Source organism: Camelus dromedarius, chromosome 8 (genome assembly GCF_036321535.1).
Source record: "Camelus dromedarius isolate mCamDro1 chromosome 8, mCamDro1.pat, whole genome shotgun sequence".
Lineage (NCBI taxonomy): Eukaryota > Metazoa > Chordata > Mammalia > Artiodactyla > Camelidae > Camelus > Camelus dromedarius.
Window position 1 is genome coordinate 16,258,743 of NC_087443.1, and position 17,330 is coordinate 16,276,072.

The 17,330-nt window shown below is 39.5% G+C and overlaps 1 long non-coding RNA gene across 3 annotated transcripts; it reads left to right on the forward strand.

Annotated features, from left to right (window-relative positions):
- The first annotated feature begins 522 nt into the window (after positions 1–522).
- LOC105097398 (uncharacterized) lies at positions 523–16,821 on the forward strand. Of its 3 annotated transcripts, XR_010381893.1 has the most exons (6): positions 523–662; positions 1,516–1,666; positions 2,498–2,556; positions 2,986–3,025; positions 6,273–6,723; positions 7,854–13,834. It is a non-coding gene; the product is annotated as an uncharacterized LOC105097398 (long non-coding RNA). The 3 variants fall into 3 exon arrangements; XR_010381892.1 differs by lacking the exons at positions 6,273–6,723; positions 7,854–13,834 and adding an exon at positions 15,567–16,821; XR_010381891.1 differs by having other exon boundaries at positions 6,273–13,835.
- Positions 16,822–17,330: the final 509 nt, after the last annotated feature.

Here is a 17,330-nt window from a genome sequence, read left to right on the forward strand (position 1 = left end):
TTACATCTACCAAGAATCTTCAAACATAGTCACCTTCTGATGTTGCAGAGGGACATGAACTTGAAGGCAGGTGGCACTATTGTACTCAAAACAAAGAACAAACTTAACCACCTTATAACTGTGTAGTTCACCTTTCCCAAATGGTCTCTAAAATGTCCTTTACATCTTATTCTTTTCAACAGATTCACTCACAAACCCAGCATAGCACTACAGTAAACAGTAATTGCAGTCTCTGGCAATCCTGAAAGAATCAGTCTCAGGGAGCTCCAGGACCAATCAAGTCAGAAGGGAGAGACCCCCCCCCCCCGCCCCGCCTTCAGTGTTAATTTTTCAAACCCTCCCCGAGGTTGCAGCGCCCAGGTCTCATGGGAACTGTAGTCCTGCGTTGTCTTGGCTCACACAGCGCAGGGTTCAGGAAGCCCATCTTCCCGCTTGTTCTGCGCATGTGCACTTCGGTCTCCCAAGTGTCTTTCTCCGTCTTCTGCTTCCTGCGGAGAAAAATCCTGGAACCGCCAGGTCTGCATGCCGTCAGGGATGGGGAGCTGACCCAGTGAACGTGGCGGGTGCGCCCCAGAGTCCAGCCCGGGCCGAGGGGTGTCCTCGGTGGCTCGGTGGAAGGGTGGGAGGCAGCACCGGGGAGGAGACTCGCAGTGGGATCCCTGGTAAGTGAGCAGCCAGGGAGGGTCTGGGCGGCCTCTGCCCCCGGGAGGGACGGCAGGTGTCGGGGCGGGTCTGTCAGGGGAAGGGGCAGGCCTTGGCCTTGGGGACCCCGGGGTGCTGAACCCCGGGAGGCTGCAAAGTCCACGCAACTGAGGCAAGGGGGTCGTGAGATTTGTATCCAGGCAGAATCAGGTGTAAATTAATTACCACCAGCAGGATGACTAGGTTTCCTCATCTGTCAAAGGAGAATATTAATACGTGCCACACGGTGTTTTGAGGATTGTTTTACATACGTTTTAAAACTACGTACATAAAGTTGTTGCATATAGCGCAGAACTTAGTAGTTAATATTAGCTGATAAGGTGTTTGGAAGATGCTTTGTTCTTTTCGTTAGCTAAATTTTATTTAATCTTCACAACAGCCTTTATGTAACTGTTTTCTATTTTGACAAAAAAGGAAACAGCCTCAGAGGCTTCAAGTGCAATACACAAGGTAACACAGCCACAGTAGACATCCAGCCTAAAACCAGCATTGTGTTCCCCACATCACCTCCCTCGGGGCACAGGCAGTGTTTGGGCTGAATCTCACTTTGTGGTCATGTATTCCGGGATTTCCTGGCATCTCAGAACCCTTGGGTCAGACTGCATAATGTCTTGCTTGGACTGCTGCACTGTCCAACCTTCAGCATCCTTGGTGGCCTTAGAGTTTAGACAAGTGAGTTCTATGAGATTTGGAGCCCTGGGATGAAGCTTGTAAATAAAATGAGAGCTGCTCCTGTGAAGTAAGAAGAAGGGGCCCTCAGGAACAGGAACCTGCCTTGAAGATCATTCTTCTGACCTGAAACTCTCATCACAGCTTCAGAGCAGAGGCAGGAAACTGTCAGAAAGGAGCAGATTCTGGGTTTGCATAGCCTGAAGTAGCGGTCGTTATCCGGCTCACGAATATCACCACATCCAGAAGGCCTCACCGTGATGGTGAAAGGTCTGCACCAAGTTTCAGGAAACAGGTGAGCAGGGCCCTGAGATGGTGGGCAAAGAAATAATAATTTTTTGGAGGGCTTGTGTGGGCATAGTCTGCAGGGAGAGATCACTAGGCACAGCTTTTAATAAACATACCATGCCTCAAATGCCTCTCTTTCTCCAAATTCTGAGCTGCTCTCATGTGATGTCCGTCATGATATTTGCTCTCTAGCCGTATGCTCCCACTCCATCCACCTGCCTTCATAGAGTCATAGAATAGGGTCATCTGTGTCTGCTTTACTTCAAAGCTGAGAAACCTTGACTGTGAGTGTACAAGTAACCTGCCCAGAATTACCCAGTTTGTTAGTGGTAGAACTAGGTGTAGAGAAAGTCTGTTTATGTTGTAACAGGTAAGTCGCCCACCAGGTTCTATTACATTTTAGTTGAAACAAATGTTTAAATAGACCTTTTCCTAAAGGAACTCTTATCCCTTTCTTCAGAGTGATTTCTCTGACTTGAAGGGTATGTAACTCAGTAGGAATATAAACAAACAGATATCTTGAGTATTTTTCCTGCAACATTGATCATGAAAAATAATAATTTGTCTTCTGATACAATATTATTTGTTAAATTAGTCCTGAGTTGGTTCTAAAAGAAAAATGACATTAATAAATCATAAGGAAGTAAATCCAGTGTTAAATTGCTCATGTGAATTCTCCTTCCACGTGGATCTGGCTTATTCCTCAGAGGCCAAAGAAATTTTTTCCCATAGAGGGACATTTCACCAGCTGGTAGGCAGAGGGTTTTAGGAAGCTGAATCTCAAAGATTCATAGCAGCCAGATCTTACCTGACCCACTTCTGTTTTCTTTACCCACAGCTGTATGTTCCACCTTCTCTGTACTTTCCCAAAAGGAACAGAAAAAGAACAGATCCCAGGCGAGTTGTTTATTTATTCACTTCTCATATTGTCTTCCATTGCAGGAAACAATTAAAGATTAAAATAAAAATTATCAAGGAATATATAGAGTTAACAGATCTAAAACAAGGAAAAGTCAGCATTTAGTTATATGGAGATAATCATAATTATTTTATGTGAGTATTTATGTTACACATTAAATGATATAACTATCATTTTTGTAGTAATAATAATGTGCAGATTTATCTCTGATACTTTGTACAAAAGGAAAATGCTTTGCTTTGATTATAAGAATCAACAAAAGTAATTCTTCATGGAACATAAAGACCTCCTGGCCTGAAGTCTGAAAAGAATTTCTTTGCCTTAATGAAAGTAAGGTGGTTGACAGCCTTATTTAATAAGCCTGAAATGAATGCTACCTATGTTTTTCTTTTCTGATTGTTCTCTAGTGGGCACAGAAGGCAGGGAGCCAAAGCATAACTCAGTTATGTAAGTTGATTTCCTCTGTCTGCTTCATGGCATTGTCTTCGTCCTGTTGCCTTTTAGCAAAGCTTATCCCCATGCATTCATCCTTGGTCTCTTAGAATTCTTACCTTACTATTGTTCTTGACTGATTTCATACCATGTGGATTTTTAACTATATCAAAGACAATCACTCAAAATTTGAAACTCAAAAGCTGAATTTTGTGCCATTTAAGTAAGTGAGAGCTATCACTGGTCAGATAGATTCTCAATGAGCCAAGCAAACTTGATTTTCTGTAGGGTTTTTGCAAAGATTTGGTGTATTAGTTTCCTGTGGCTGCTGTAACAAGTTACTACAAATTTGATGGCCTCAAACAACAGAAATGTCTTTTCTTGCAGTTCTGGAGGCTAGAAGTCTGAAATAAAGGTGTTGTCAGGGCTGCACTCCTGCCTAAGGTTCTAGAGGAGACTCCATTCCCCATTATACCTGGCTTCTGGTGGCTGATGGGAGAGAGGGAGGAGGTAAAACGGAGAGAAACTTAAGATGAAGAAAAATAAATATTCCTTAAACCCTCTATCAGTCAGGGTCTTCCAGAGAAACAGAACCAATAGTATGTGTGTGTGGGAGGGTGTGTGTTTACATATATACATATAATATGTATGTACACGCCCATATATATTCATACATGCACATATTCATTCATCTTAAGGAATTGGCTCACGTGATTGTGGAGGCTGGCAAGTCTAAAATTTGTAGGGCAAATCAGCATGCTGGAAGCCATTAGTTGTAAAAGTATATGGAAGTTAAAAAATAGTACAACTAGTATTTGGTACCTAGTTCCTGGTCACTAAGTTCTCCTGGCTGCGGATCTCGAATGTCTTGAATGGCAGCAGTGTCAGCATTCCCACAGTCAGCTGTTTCTTCTAAAGCGTCATTTATATTCAGTTTGAATTTGACTCCTACTGTAATCACTTTTCACAGCTTTACTGCTCTTTCATCTTTTTTGGCCACTTTTGCAAATGCCTTGTTGCTAAGAGACAAGGAGGCAACACAACTACTTGCTTTGCTGTCTGTGTGTGAACTGAGTGATGGATGCACAGCAACTAGTCACTGGCGGACTGAAAATAAATGACATGGCTGATCATTGTTCATTATATAAACTTCTGTTATTTTGTATTGATCTGTGGACTGAAAAAAAAGCAGTGAAGTTTGTATTTAATTCAATTACTCACAGTTACCATAGTAACTAAAAATCTAACCCATGTTGTCAGGCTGGTGTTATGTAACTAAGTTATGGTAACTGAAATCCATGCATATCAGAGCCATGCAAAGGTGGACTACCTGTATAGACATTCGTACCTACCTGTCTATTACCACAAAGTTTTAGATGCTTAAAAGTTTTTCCTGACAGAGTGGGTCATCAGATACTTAGGAGAATTCTTGTGTAAAGGAATAATCTCAAGATTACACATCATCTATTCCCTGAACAGACCAGAGCATTTTATATCATTAAAGCCCCAATTCTCTCCTGATTTTATGCTATTTGATAATCTAGTTTGCATCCGTACCAGATTCTAAGCTTCCTGAGGATAAAAACAGTGTTTTGTGTATTTTAATATCCACAGAAACTAGGAATCTTTCACACATATAATGTATTTTATGCTTGTGTGTAGGAAAGCAAAATCTGTCGCCCCAAAATGTGTTTCTTTGGCATGAGGATTAATTTAAGCTGATTAATTTTAAGAAACAGAAGACTCAGGAAGTCTTTCTTTTTACATAAAGAATTTAGATATGGGGCCTGTTCCTGAAATAGAGCTATAGCCAGAGATACCTGCAGGTTAGGTGTGGTGGGAGAAACTCTGCATAGCCTAGAACCTATGTGTCCCATCATCTCTGCATGACCCAACAAACATTTGTTCACCAAACATTACTTTTCCATCTCCATGTAAATTGCCTTCCTCCCCTTTGAAGTCCACTACCCTCAACATCCCCTTTGTGGGAATGTAAATTGGTGCAGCCACTTTGCAAAACAGTATGGAGATTCCTCACAGAACTACCGTATGACCCAATTCCACACCTGGGTATGTGCCCTGAAAAAAATGAAAACACTAATTCAAAAAGGTATATGCGTCCCAGTGTTTATAGCAGCATAATTTACAATAGCTAAGACATGGAAGCAATGCACAAACCCATAAACAGATGACTGGGTTAAGAAAATATATGTTACTCAGCCATAAAAAAGAATGAAATTCTGCCATTTGCAGCAATGTGGATGGACCTAGAGAATATTATGCTTAGTGAAATAAGTCACATAGAGAAAGACAAATACTGTATGATATCACCAATATGTGGAATCTAAAAAATAACACAAGTAAATGTATACGCAAAACTCCAGCAGCCTCACAGATATAGCTTGACCTAGAGAATATCCTTCCTTTTGTTAATGTGGTCTATCATATGTTGAACCACTCTTATGTCTCTGGAATAGATCCAGCTTGGTCCTGTTGTATGATCCTTTTTATATATTGTTTGATTCATTTTGCTGATACTTTGTTGAGGATTTTTACATCCGTATTCATCAAAGATATTGGCCTGTAATTTTCTTTCTTTGTAGTGTCTTTGTCTAGTTTTGGCATCAAGGTAATGGTGGCCTCAGAATGAATTTGGGAGTGTCTCCTCCTCTTCAGTTTTTTGGAATAGTTTGAGATAGGTGTTTGGTAGAATTCCCCTGTGAAGCCATTGGTCCTGGACTTTTGTTTGCTGGAAGTTTTTAAATTACAGATTCAGTTTCACTTCTAGTGATTGGTCTATTCAAATTTTCTGTCTCCTCTTGACTCAGTCTTGGCAGGCTATATGTTTCTAGAAATTTGTCCATATCTTCTAGGTTATCCAATTTGTTGTCATATAACTGTTTCATAGTATTCTCTTATGATTTTTTTTTGTATCTCTGTGGTATCTAAATTAGAAAGGAAGAGGTAAAACTCTCATATCAATTTAATTCTTAGACCAGCCAGAAGAACCTAGAAGAGCAGAGGAAATTTTCTTCCTCCCTGACAACGTTATGCATGAATTAATAAATTAATTGGGTATTTTCACTATGTTTCTATTTCTCCCACCATATATAACACAAAACAGGTATTATGGTAAGCATCTTATGCACACTTTTTCTAAGTTCACTCAACAGTGAACATGATGAAGAATTAGTTCCTAAATGTCTTTTCTCTGTCATACAGTTTTGAATACTTCAGATTGATCAAATATGTGCTATTACAGGGATCAGTTTCATTTGGGGATGTGACTGTGAACTTCACCCAGGAGGAGTGGGGTCAGCTGGACCCTGATCAGAGGACCTTGTGCAGGGATGTGATGCTGGAGAACTACAGCATCCTCATCTCACTGGGAAAGTAGAGCTTCTTTGAGTAACACCATCAGGCATGTCCTTTCTTTGTTACCAAAGCATATGGGTCTTTTGTAGACTTTAATGATATTTAGGTTTGGACACCAGGAATATTGTTTGTGTTTTCACTTCCCCTTTGAAAGATTTCAGTGGGCCCCTTCATTGTGCACCTCCTGAAGCTGGACCTCAGTTTTTCTTCTGAGTTCCTGAAGCCAGGCAGCTTCTTCTACATCCTGTATCACTTTCTAGTATCAGGGCATTGCATTACCAAACCAGAAGAAGCACCATGGATATTAGAGGAAGAATTCGCAAGCCAGTGTTACCCAGGTGAGTAATCCAGGGGAAATTAGATCCTGCATTGTTGGTTTAGGTATAGACATCTTTGGAGCATTAAAAAAAAAAATCTCTTTAGAGGCTCCATCTGTTTGGAAATGACCTAAGGATATTTAGCCTACATGCCTCAGATGCCTAGATTGACCAGATACACTCTCAGACATAAACGTTTTCTTTTTTGTTTGGCTTTTTAAAAGTTTAATCCCTATTTCCTGTACCTTAAATTTCATTCTTATCTCATAGTAAATATTTTATCTGAGTCTGCTTTTCTCTCACATTCTCAGTTACCCACATTCCCTCCTATCAAGGACTTCTTTTGTTTACAGGAATTAATTAATTAATTTAACCAGTACTAATTGAGCTCTCACTCCATGCCAATCATGTTCCAAATGGCAGGGATACAGCGGAGGGTGAACTAAGTCCCCTGCTCTCAGGGAACTTACATTTTGGCAGGAGAGAGACACAGGAAGCTGACTGCCCTGTGAGAAAATGATTTAGCATGGCAAAAGTAGAAGCGAGCAGACCAGTCAGGAAGACTGAAAGCACCATTGACTAGGTTTAAGGGGAGAGAGCATACAGAGTGATGGTTCTGGGTGCACATTGAAGGGAGAGTTAACAAAATTAGCACCAGGACTCTAACCCACCTCCTCTAAACACTTTCTTCCTCTGATAATTTCTTAAAACAACACCCTTGTCTACTTGTTTTCCGTGTCATATTTACTGCTTAATTCTCTGATTGAACATATCTAACTGTGAATTCCACTCTTGTAAGTCATCCATTCTTACTGAACCTTTTTTTCTCTATTATGCATGTTTCTTTCACCACTTCTATCCATTTTGGAAGGTACATTCGTAAAGAGCCACATAAACATACGTCCATTCATAGCCAACTTTACTCTCCCCTAGTTCAACACATTAGTTTTGTTTGATTGGTTGATTTATTGTTACCCTTTCCCCTCAGCTTCTCAGAAAAGTGGAGGAAATGGAAAGTTTTATTTGGAACTTTTATCTCAAAAGACTGATACTAAAACCAAAGAATCAGATAAATGAAGAGCATTTGTGTATTAGCCCAATTTTATAAGTAGTTTAATTCGTAAGGTATGTTTCATTTTCCTTATTTTTAGAAGAATTGAAAATTGATGCCATGATGGAAAGCAAAGAAAACCAAGACAGACATTTATGGTGCACTGAATTTACCAATAACAAAAGAGTAATTACAGAGAAAGAGCGTTTATTGAGCAAACCATTTAATTTTTGCACAGACTGTATTCCTTCTAGAAAAATGCCCAGTAAATGTAGCCTTGATAGAATTAGTTGAGAAAATATGTCAGAGGTAACCACTAATAATAGAAATTATTCAGGAAAGAAGTCTCACATTTCCAATGGGTATGAGAAGTTGATCCCTGAAATTAATCATGAGAAAACTCATACTAGAGAGAAACTTAGTGAATTTAATAAAGATGAGAGCACTTTCTATTGTGACAAGGGTTTTATTCAAGAGAACCACAGTGTGGAGCAACTATTTGAATACAAAGACTGTGTTAAAGCACTCCACAGTAATGCTCTCTCCATTACACAAGGGGAAACTTCTCACACAGGAGAGAAACTCTGTGATTATAATGAATGTGAGAAAACCTTCAGGGATGAGTCAAACCTCATGTTATGTCAGATGATTTACTCCAGGAAGAACCACTATAAACTTAATGAATATGGGGAAACCTGTGATAAGGCAGCCCTCTGGAAGAAACATCATAGACTTCACGTGGGTGAGAAATGTCATGAGTGTAAGGTACGTGGGAGAACCTTCCTCTGGAAGTCAAACCTCACCGTGCACCAGAGAACACACACAGGAGAAAAACCCTATCAGTGTAATGAATGCGGGAAGTCTTTTTACCATAAGCCAGCCATCACTGTACATCAAAGAATTCATATAGGAGAGAGACCTTATGAATGTACCAAGGGTGGGAAAACTTTCTGCCAGAACTCAGCCCTCCATCAGCATCAAAGAACTCACACAGGGGAGAAAGGCCTTATAAATGTAGTGAGTGTGGAAAATCTTTCTCCCAAAAGTCAGATTTGACTGTGCATCAGAGATCTCACATGGGAGAAAAATGTTATAAATGTGATGAGTGTGATAAATCCTTCAGTATAAAGTCAAAACTCATGATACACCTGAAAATACACTTGGGGAGAAGCCCTGTGAATGTAGGGGATGTGAGAAGATGTATTATGTGAAGTCCACCCTCAGTAAACATAAAAGACTTCACAGAGGGGAGAAAATATATGAATGCAATTAATTTAGGAAGATCTGCCATGGGAAGTCAGTGCTCCTTAAACATGAGAACACATACAGGAGAGAAAACTTATGAATGTGTTGAATGCAGGAAAAGCTTTTCTGGAAGTCAACCCTCAGTAAACATCAGAGGATTCATACTGGGGAGAAACCATTTGAATGTAACAAATGTGGGAAAGCATTCTGCCAAAAGTCACAACTCATTCAACATCAGAGAATTCATACAGGGGGGAAATCCTATGAATGTAAAGAATGTGGGAGAATGTTTTGCCGCAAAGGATCCCTCAGTGTACATCAGAGAACACACACAGGAGAGAAGCCCTATGAATGTGATGAATGTGGAAAATCTTTCTAGGATAGTTCAACTCTTGTTAAACATAAGAGAATTCACTCAAGGGAGAAACCCTCTCATTGTAACAGATGTGGGAAGACCTACAGCCACAAACCAACTCTTGCTGCACATCTGAGAATACACACAGAAGAAAAATGATGGAAAGACCGAGGTGCAAAGCACTCCTACCATGATTTAGAGCCTTCGGTGGGACAGGAAGTATATCTAGGGAAGAAACTATGCATGTAATGAATATGAGAAATTCTACCAGAAGTCAGCCTTCAGTTTACATCAGAGAACTCACACAGGGGAGAAACTCTGGCAATGTTTTTTATTGTTTGTTTTTCTTTCTTTCTTTTTTAATCAATATGTGTTTCCTTTTCCTACTGGGCACAGAGCTAGTCTATATTTCTCTGCTTCTCTACTATTTCCTGGCATGTATTAATGGGTGTGGCCATTGTTACTGAACTGCCTATTCAATAAGGAAGCCAACAGTATTTTTGCCAGTCACATGTTTTCTCTAATAATTATTTACATACAAAATAGAGGCTTACATTCACAATTTTTACCTTTGGCATGAGCCTGAATTTGAGAAAACAGCTGTGAACAGTAATGCTCAGTAAGAAAACAAGCCCATCTTTCAATATCCTGAAATGTTTAAATGAGGAGCCTAAGATGGTTTGAGTATGCCAGCCCAATTTAGATGTAACCTGGGAGTTACTTCTATCGTAACATGCTATATATCTTTGTCTTTACTTCTAGTATAAGTAACCATGGTACTGAAGTGGGAGGAAAGGGGGCAGGGCACAACCACTGAAGGAATGACACAGCCATTGGGCACAGGACAAACCGGTTAGAACCAAGATGGCAGAAGATTCGACTTCTAGTAGACCTGGAGCCTCATGGTGCACCCCCAGGCGCCATCACAGTTCCCAGGCTGACCATAAAAGGTCAAAAAGTGTGGTGGAGGGGGGCATTTCTTGGAAATCCTTGCCCCTTCCTCAAAGTAATTGGAATAATCCTCCTACTCATTAGTATGTGAAATTGCTGAGTCCATAAAACCTAACAACTCCCACACCTCGTGTTCACTCTCGCTCTGTTGCTCTCACCTTCTGAGACAGCCTGCACTCTGCTATGGAGTGTGTATCTACTTTTACTTTAAACACCCCACACCTCTCAGCTTCTCTCCCTCTCACCTTTCTGAGATGGCCCACATTCTGCCTATGGAGTGTGTATCTCCTAAGCCATTTTCCCTTCTGAGTGAGACAGGCTGCACTCTGTCTATGGAGTGTGTATTTCTCTAAATACACCTACTTTCACTTTACCATGCCTTGCTCTTGAATTCTTTCCTGCACGAGGCAAGAACCTTTTCTCCCCCAACAGTATGGTGCAGAAGTTGGCAGACATTTTCTGTAACAGGCCATATAGTAAACATTTTAACCCTGTTGGCCTCATGTGCTTTCTGTCACATATTCTTACAACCTGTGAAAAACATTCTTAGCTTGCGGACCATTGGAAAACAGGCTACTGGCCAGATCTGGCCTGAGGGCCATAGTTCACTGACCCCTGATAGAGCAGTTCAGAGCCTGGGCTCTGGAACCAGACTTCCTGGACTCAAATCCTAGTTCTACTACATACCAGCTGTGTGAGCTGGGGCAAATCCCTTACATCCGTTCTTCAGTTGCCTTATCTGCAAAATGATGATAATGATATTACCTACCGCATGGGGGTCTAGTGGAGATTAGGTAAATTAGTCAATGTAAAGTACTTAGACCATTGTATAGTGTTACAACTGTTAGCTTTTCCAAGACTAGCATAATTTCCTTGCAACAGATTTGTAGGAGCTTTTACAGATTTTTGATTTGTTATTCAACAGCTGTCTCTCACTTATTCCATGCCAGCAGAATGTTGTTTTTGTTTCATTCTCTGTCTTTCCTATGTATGATGCAAGAGATAACAATCTAACCAATTTTTTTCAGCTTTTTGGAGGTATAATTGACAAATAAAATTGTAAGATATCGTCAGCCCTTCACATTTGAGAGTTTCATATCCACGCATTCAACCAACCACGAATCAGAAATAATCTAAAAATAAGTTCTAGAAAGTTCCAAAAAGCAAAACTTGAATTTGCTGCATGCCAGCACTATTTATATACTATTTACATTGCATTTACAACTACTTATATAGTATTTGCTTTATATTAGGTATTATAATTAATCTAGAATTGGTTTAAGTATACAGGAGGATGTGTGTAAATTATATGCAGTTACTATGCCATTTATATAAGAAACTTGAGCATCCCACAAATGTCAGTATCCGAGGTGGGTCCTAGAACCCTTTGAGGACATTTGGTCCTGTCCAAAACATCCACTGAGACATTTGATCTACAAGAGGTCTTTGCTATTTGGTCCTATATGAGACATCTGTCCGCACCAAAAAGATCCTTGAAATTTGGTCCCATCCAAAATGTCCATTGGGATATCGGGACATTTGGTCCATGATTCATTAAACAATACAAACATTTAACTTCATTAAAATTTTATGTTATTTTTGTTGTATTTCACGATGGATTTTGGATTTCACATTAACTCTTCGTCCTCTTCGTGACGTTTTTAGCAGGGTTACTCTGAAGTCAGCGACCAATTGCTCTTGAGTATGTTTTGACCTGATCATTGGTTTCATATTCCTTATACCTGGGAATAATTTCGGTTATATGAAATTGATTTTGTCAGCATCGTTGTGAAGTTGGCAGCCATCTTTGAGTGTGGCCACCAGGAACCTGGGTGATGACGTGTTCATTGTTTTGCAGCTCAGCCTTTAGCACTCCAGTAAACTTCCAAATTGAAGGATGATGCACTATCAGCAGCTTTTGAAATCTGCTGTGCCAGCCTTTTACTGTGTTGTTTGTCCTGTGAACTCCATTTAGTACTGATGTATAAACCTTCCAGGTTTCTGGTGGAAATCTTACAGTTTCTGGTCTTCTGCCTCTGCCATGCCTTCCAGGAACATATACTCTTTCAACATACTCCATTAGGTTATCTACATTATCTTCTGCATTCTCCACCGTATATTCAAAAGTTTTATTTACACCATCCAAAGGCATAAATGGAAGTCCAAACAATATGGATGCACACTTACAAGTGTTACTTTCCATTGTCACATATACCATTGTGACAATGTACCATCCATTTAAGAGGCAAGACAACAAATGCTAACATCCTATGTACTATGTACTATGATCAGTTTATGATTTCTGTTTCACTAAATTCTGTGTTTCTGCTTATGCCAAAGATAATGTTTTAATTAGTATGGCTTTGTAATGCTTTTTTAATGTAGGGCATGTTCTTTATATTGCTTGAAGGTTTGTTTTTGTTTTTTTTTTTTTTTTTGGTCCATATACTTTTTGTTGTCAAAGGATCCAGCATTTGGTCTTGTCAATTAAAAAAAATTAGTCATTCTAATGTATGTGTAGTGTTATCTCATTGTTGTGGTAGACTTGCTTTTGAAAATAGTTTGGCAGGATAACATGAGCCCCTGTGATCTGGCAATTTCATATGTGCACCAAGAGATATTGTAAGAGTAAAATCAAAAACTAGTAGCAACTGGGACCTTAGTAGACAGAAGAATGAATACATTTACAATGTTATATTCATATAATAGAATATTGTGTAGCAGTCTAAAATATTTAACTTACTGTATTACTTAGGGAAGTGTAAATAGCAATAAAACTATAATGAATATCTGGGTAACGATAAATAAATTATTAATAGCAGTTACTTTTTTCAGGATCTTATTAAGGAGTTGGTTATACTATTTTCCTTTGGTTGGGTAATGTGCATACCTGTGTCTGTTTTATTATTTTTATCTTATATATGTATTATTTACATTGCATTCGTTTTATAGTAGAGGCCAGTGGCATTGCCTTATTTCATAATGCAAAGAAATAAGTACTTGATAGGCAAAAATGTTAATTCTCCCTACCCTAAATGCTTCCAGGCTTTACTCATGTGTCTTTGTCATTGAATGTCAGTGTGCCATTGAAGGCCTTAAGAGAGGGAATTCTGCCTCCAGGAACTCAAGCTGAAGCATCCCTTGAGTCTCAGCCCCGTGGCCTACCCTGCAGATTTCAGACATGTCGGCCCCCACAGTCACGTGAGCCAGCCCCTTAAAATAAACTGTCTTTGTCTACATACAGACACACACACACACTCACACTCACATTCAATTGGTTCTGTTTCTCTGGAGAACTCTAACATGTCCTTTATATCTATTTTTGAGATAACATTAAAAACATCTGAAAGTGCCTGTCAAATTGTAGGTACTTAATAAGCATGCACGTTTTTTCTCTGACTTCTGCTTTCTATCAGTGTTGTTTAACAGTTTCATGTCTTCTTTTCCTGTATTGGTTATTTATTGCTGTGTAACAAATTACCCCAAAACTTAGTGGCTTACAACAACACTTTTTTTTTTAATTTTAAAATTTATTTTTTGGCAGGGGAAGGAGGTAATTAGGTTTTTTTTTTTTTTTTTTTTTTTTTTTAACAGAGGTACTGGGGATTGAATCCAGGACCTCATGCATGCTAAGCACACACTCTACCACTAAGCTATACCCTCCCCCCAACAATAACACTTTTATCTCACAGTTTCTGTGGGTCAGGATCTGGGCACAACTTACCTGGGTGTGCCTCTGGCCCAAAGTCTCTCACAGATGGCAGTCTCAGCTGTGACCATCTCAAAGCTCACCGGGGAAAAGCTCAGTTTCCAGGATCACTCACCGTGGTTGTTGGCAGGATTCAGATCTGTGCAGGCTCTTATCCTGAGGGCCCAGTCCCTTGCTGAGAGGAACCCTCAGAGGCTGTCCTCAGTTCCTTGCCATCAGGGCCAACCCACATGCAGCTTCCTTCATGAAAGTGTGCAAGCTGAGACGCAGTGGAGAGTATACTCACCGGAAAGAAGTCACAGCCATTTATAATTTAACCACAGAAGTGACATCCCATCACTTTTGCTAGATTCGATTCATTAGAAGCAAGTCACTAAGTCTGGCTCACTCTCAAGGGTGAACTCAAAGGTGTGAATACCAGTGGGTGGGGATCACTGGGACCATGTCAGAAGAGGTCATTCATTATTCAACAAATAGGTATTGTATATGCCAGGCACTATTCTAGCCACTTGCGATGGATCAGTGAATGAAACAGACAAAATTCCCTGCCTTCAGCAAAGAGGGATAGTTAATTACACATTTGTATGTTTCAAGGTGATAAATGCTATAAAAAGTAGGTCAGGATAAGAGCACTGGGAGAGCTAGGAGTGAGGGTAGGGGGTCAGGAAAGGCTTCACCGAGAGGGGACAGTTAAGCAAATGCTTAAAGAAGGTGAAGGAGTTGGCTACACGACTATCTGGAGGAAGGGGAATGGATGCAAAGACTCAAAGGCAGAAACATGCCTGCATCTTCAAGGAAGAGCAAGGAGGCCAGTGGCACTGAAGTCCAGTGAGCAGAAACAAATGTGTAACAGGAGATGAGGTTTGAGGAAGGACCAAGCCTGCAAAGCTGGGAGGTTATTGTAAGGATTTTGACTTTTTCCTGAAATGAAATGGATGCCTGTGAGAGGTTTTGAGCAGAAGAATGACATGATCTTATATGGTTTCGTTTCATAAACTTAAAAAATAAATAGAATATACATTCAGAAAGTACACATGTCACAAGCATACAGCACAATAAATATTTACAAAGTAAACACACCCATCAGTTAGCACCAGCTGCGGAGACAGATCAGTAGCATTTCAGAAGCTGTCTCCATGGCCCCTAGAGTCACACGTCCCCTTCTCTACAAAATTAACAATTATCTTGACTTTATTGCCATGTGTTAATTTTGCCAAGTTTCAAACTTTATATAAATGGAATCATACAACATGTTCTCTCTATCTGGCTTCTTTTGCTAAAAATCATCTATGTTGTTGCTCATGGTAGCTTATTTTCATTGTTACATATTCCATTGTATGAATACACTGCAGTTTATTCATGCTTTTATTGGTGGACTTTTGGGGTTTTCCCAGTTTGGACAATACTCTGAACATTCTTGTACGTCTTCCAGCATATATTTCTGTCACTGGCTTATAGAGTAGGTGCATGCTTAGTAATAATAGATATGCAAAACCATTTTCCTAAGTGCTTATCAAAATTTAAATTCCCAACAGTGCTTTATGTTTTAACAGGATCACTCTGGCTACTGCATGGTGAAGTGACTGTGCAAGGGTAAGGGTAAGGCTAAGGGAAGCAGGAAGACTGATGAAGAGGTCATGCAGTCATCCATGTTGATAAGATGGGGCTCAGCGGTAATACTGACTGGTACAATTGGAGATGGTGATAAGTGGTTAGCTTCTGGTTATATTTTAAAGGTAGAATCAATAGGAGTTTCCTGATAAGCTGAGTATGGAGCATAGAAAAAGAGAGGAGACAAGGATGTGTCCAAGGTCTTGGGCCTTATTAACCTTATGGACATAACTGCCATCAATGTAGATAAAAGCGGGGCAGCTGGTTTGAGAGAGATCATTAGTTCCATTAGGGCATGTTCTGTTTGAGATATCTGTTAGACGTCCAAATGGCTATTCAGGGAGACAGCTGGAGTTCAGAAGAGAGGTCTGAGTGACTGATATAAAATTGTAAGTTGTTGGCAGATGATATTGTACTGATCAGCACCCAAACAAGAAAGAGAAACCACACAGTAACTTGAACAGGAAAAATTTGTATTAAGAATCATTAAGGGATTTTTTTTTTACAACAATTCAACAGAGTTGGAGGCTAGAACCTCTGTAGAATTATCTCTTTCCCCTCCTCCCCACCACTTTCCTTTCCTCTTTGGATTTTAACCTGGTGGATGTGGACGTATAGCTGCTGAGAGCCATCTTGATACCAAGTGAAATCTAAATATAGAACTCATGATAAAGGACAGGATAACTGCAAATGGAGAGGGCTTCCACTGTGTGTGCCCTTGAATCAAGCTATTCTTGAAGTTTTTTATACTGTTGGGGCTATCAGTTCTGTTACGCAATAAATTTTCCTTTTGCCCAATCCAGTTTGGGTTCTGTTTTCTCATATTACAGAAAGAGTTGTAATACAAATGCTTAGTCTTCAGTGTATTTGCAATATTTTCTTGGGAGATCTTAGCTTCTGATTTCTTCTGTATTAGCCCTGGTGTCACACTGTCTGGTGTTAAGTCTGGACCCTGGCACTGTTACGTAATCACCAGCTACTAAAGCTCGCTTTGCCTCATTTTCCTTAGTAATAAATTGGCAGTGAAAATATACCTTATTGATAGTGGTTTTGTGAGGAATAAATAAGATGAAATGTAAAGTGCTTACTAATTGTCTTTCACGTGGGAAATAAATGTTAACCGTTTTTATTGCTTAATAATTAAATATTGTTATTTTTTCTGTTTTGAATGCTAAGAGCTATCTGGTTTATTCTGCAGTGTGTTTTATTACAAATCTGCATATTTTTGGCCTTTAATCTCCCAATTACTGAATTTTAAGGCTTGTAGTAGCGGTTTATTAAATAAATCATGCATATCCCTATTGCTAAAGTGTGTGTAAACCTAATCTCATAATTTATTTTATACAATATGTCACTGGTGACATATCACAGCCTATGAAATTCTCTTATTTAAGAAATTTAAAACAAATGATAAAAGAAGAGTATAAAATTACTAAGATAAATGGGCAAAAAAATAAAAAACAACCCAAGAATTACTAACAACAAGGAATTGGAGCAATGAGGCATGGGCTTAGTAAGAAGAGAACTCTAAAGGGTATAGAGGAGGGGGAGGGTATAGCTTAGTGATAAAGTGCATGCTTAGCATGCATGACGTCCTGGGTTCAAGCCCCAGTATCTCCATTTAATAAATAAATAAACCTAATTACCTATCCCCTCCCCAAATTTTTTGAGGGTATAAGAATAGCAGCTCTGAGGAGCAGCCACTA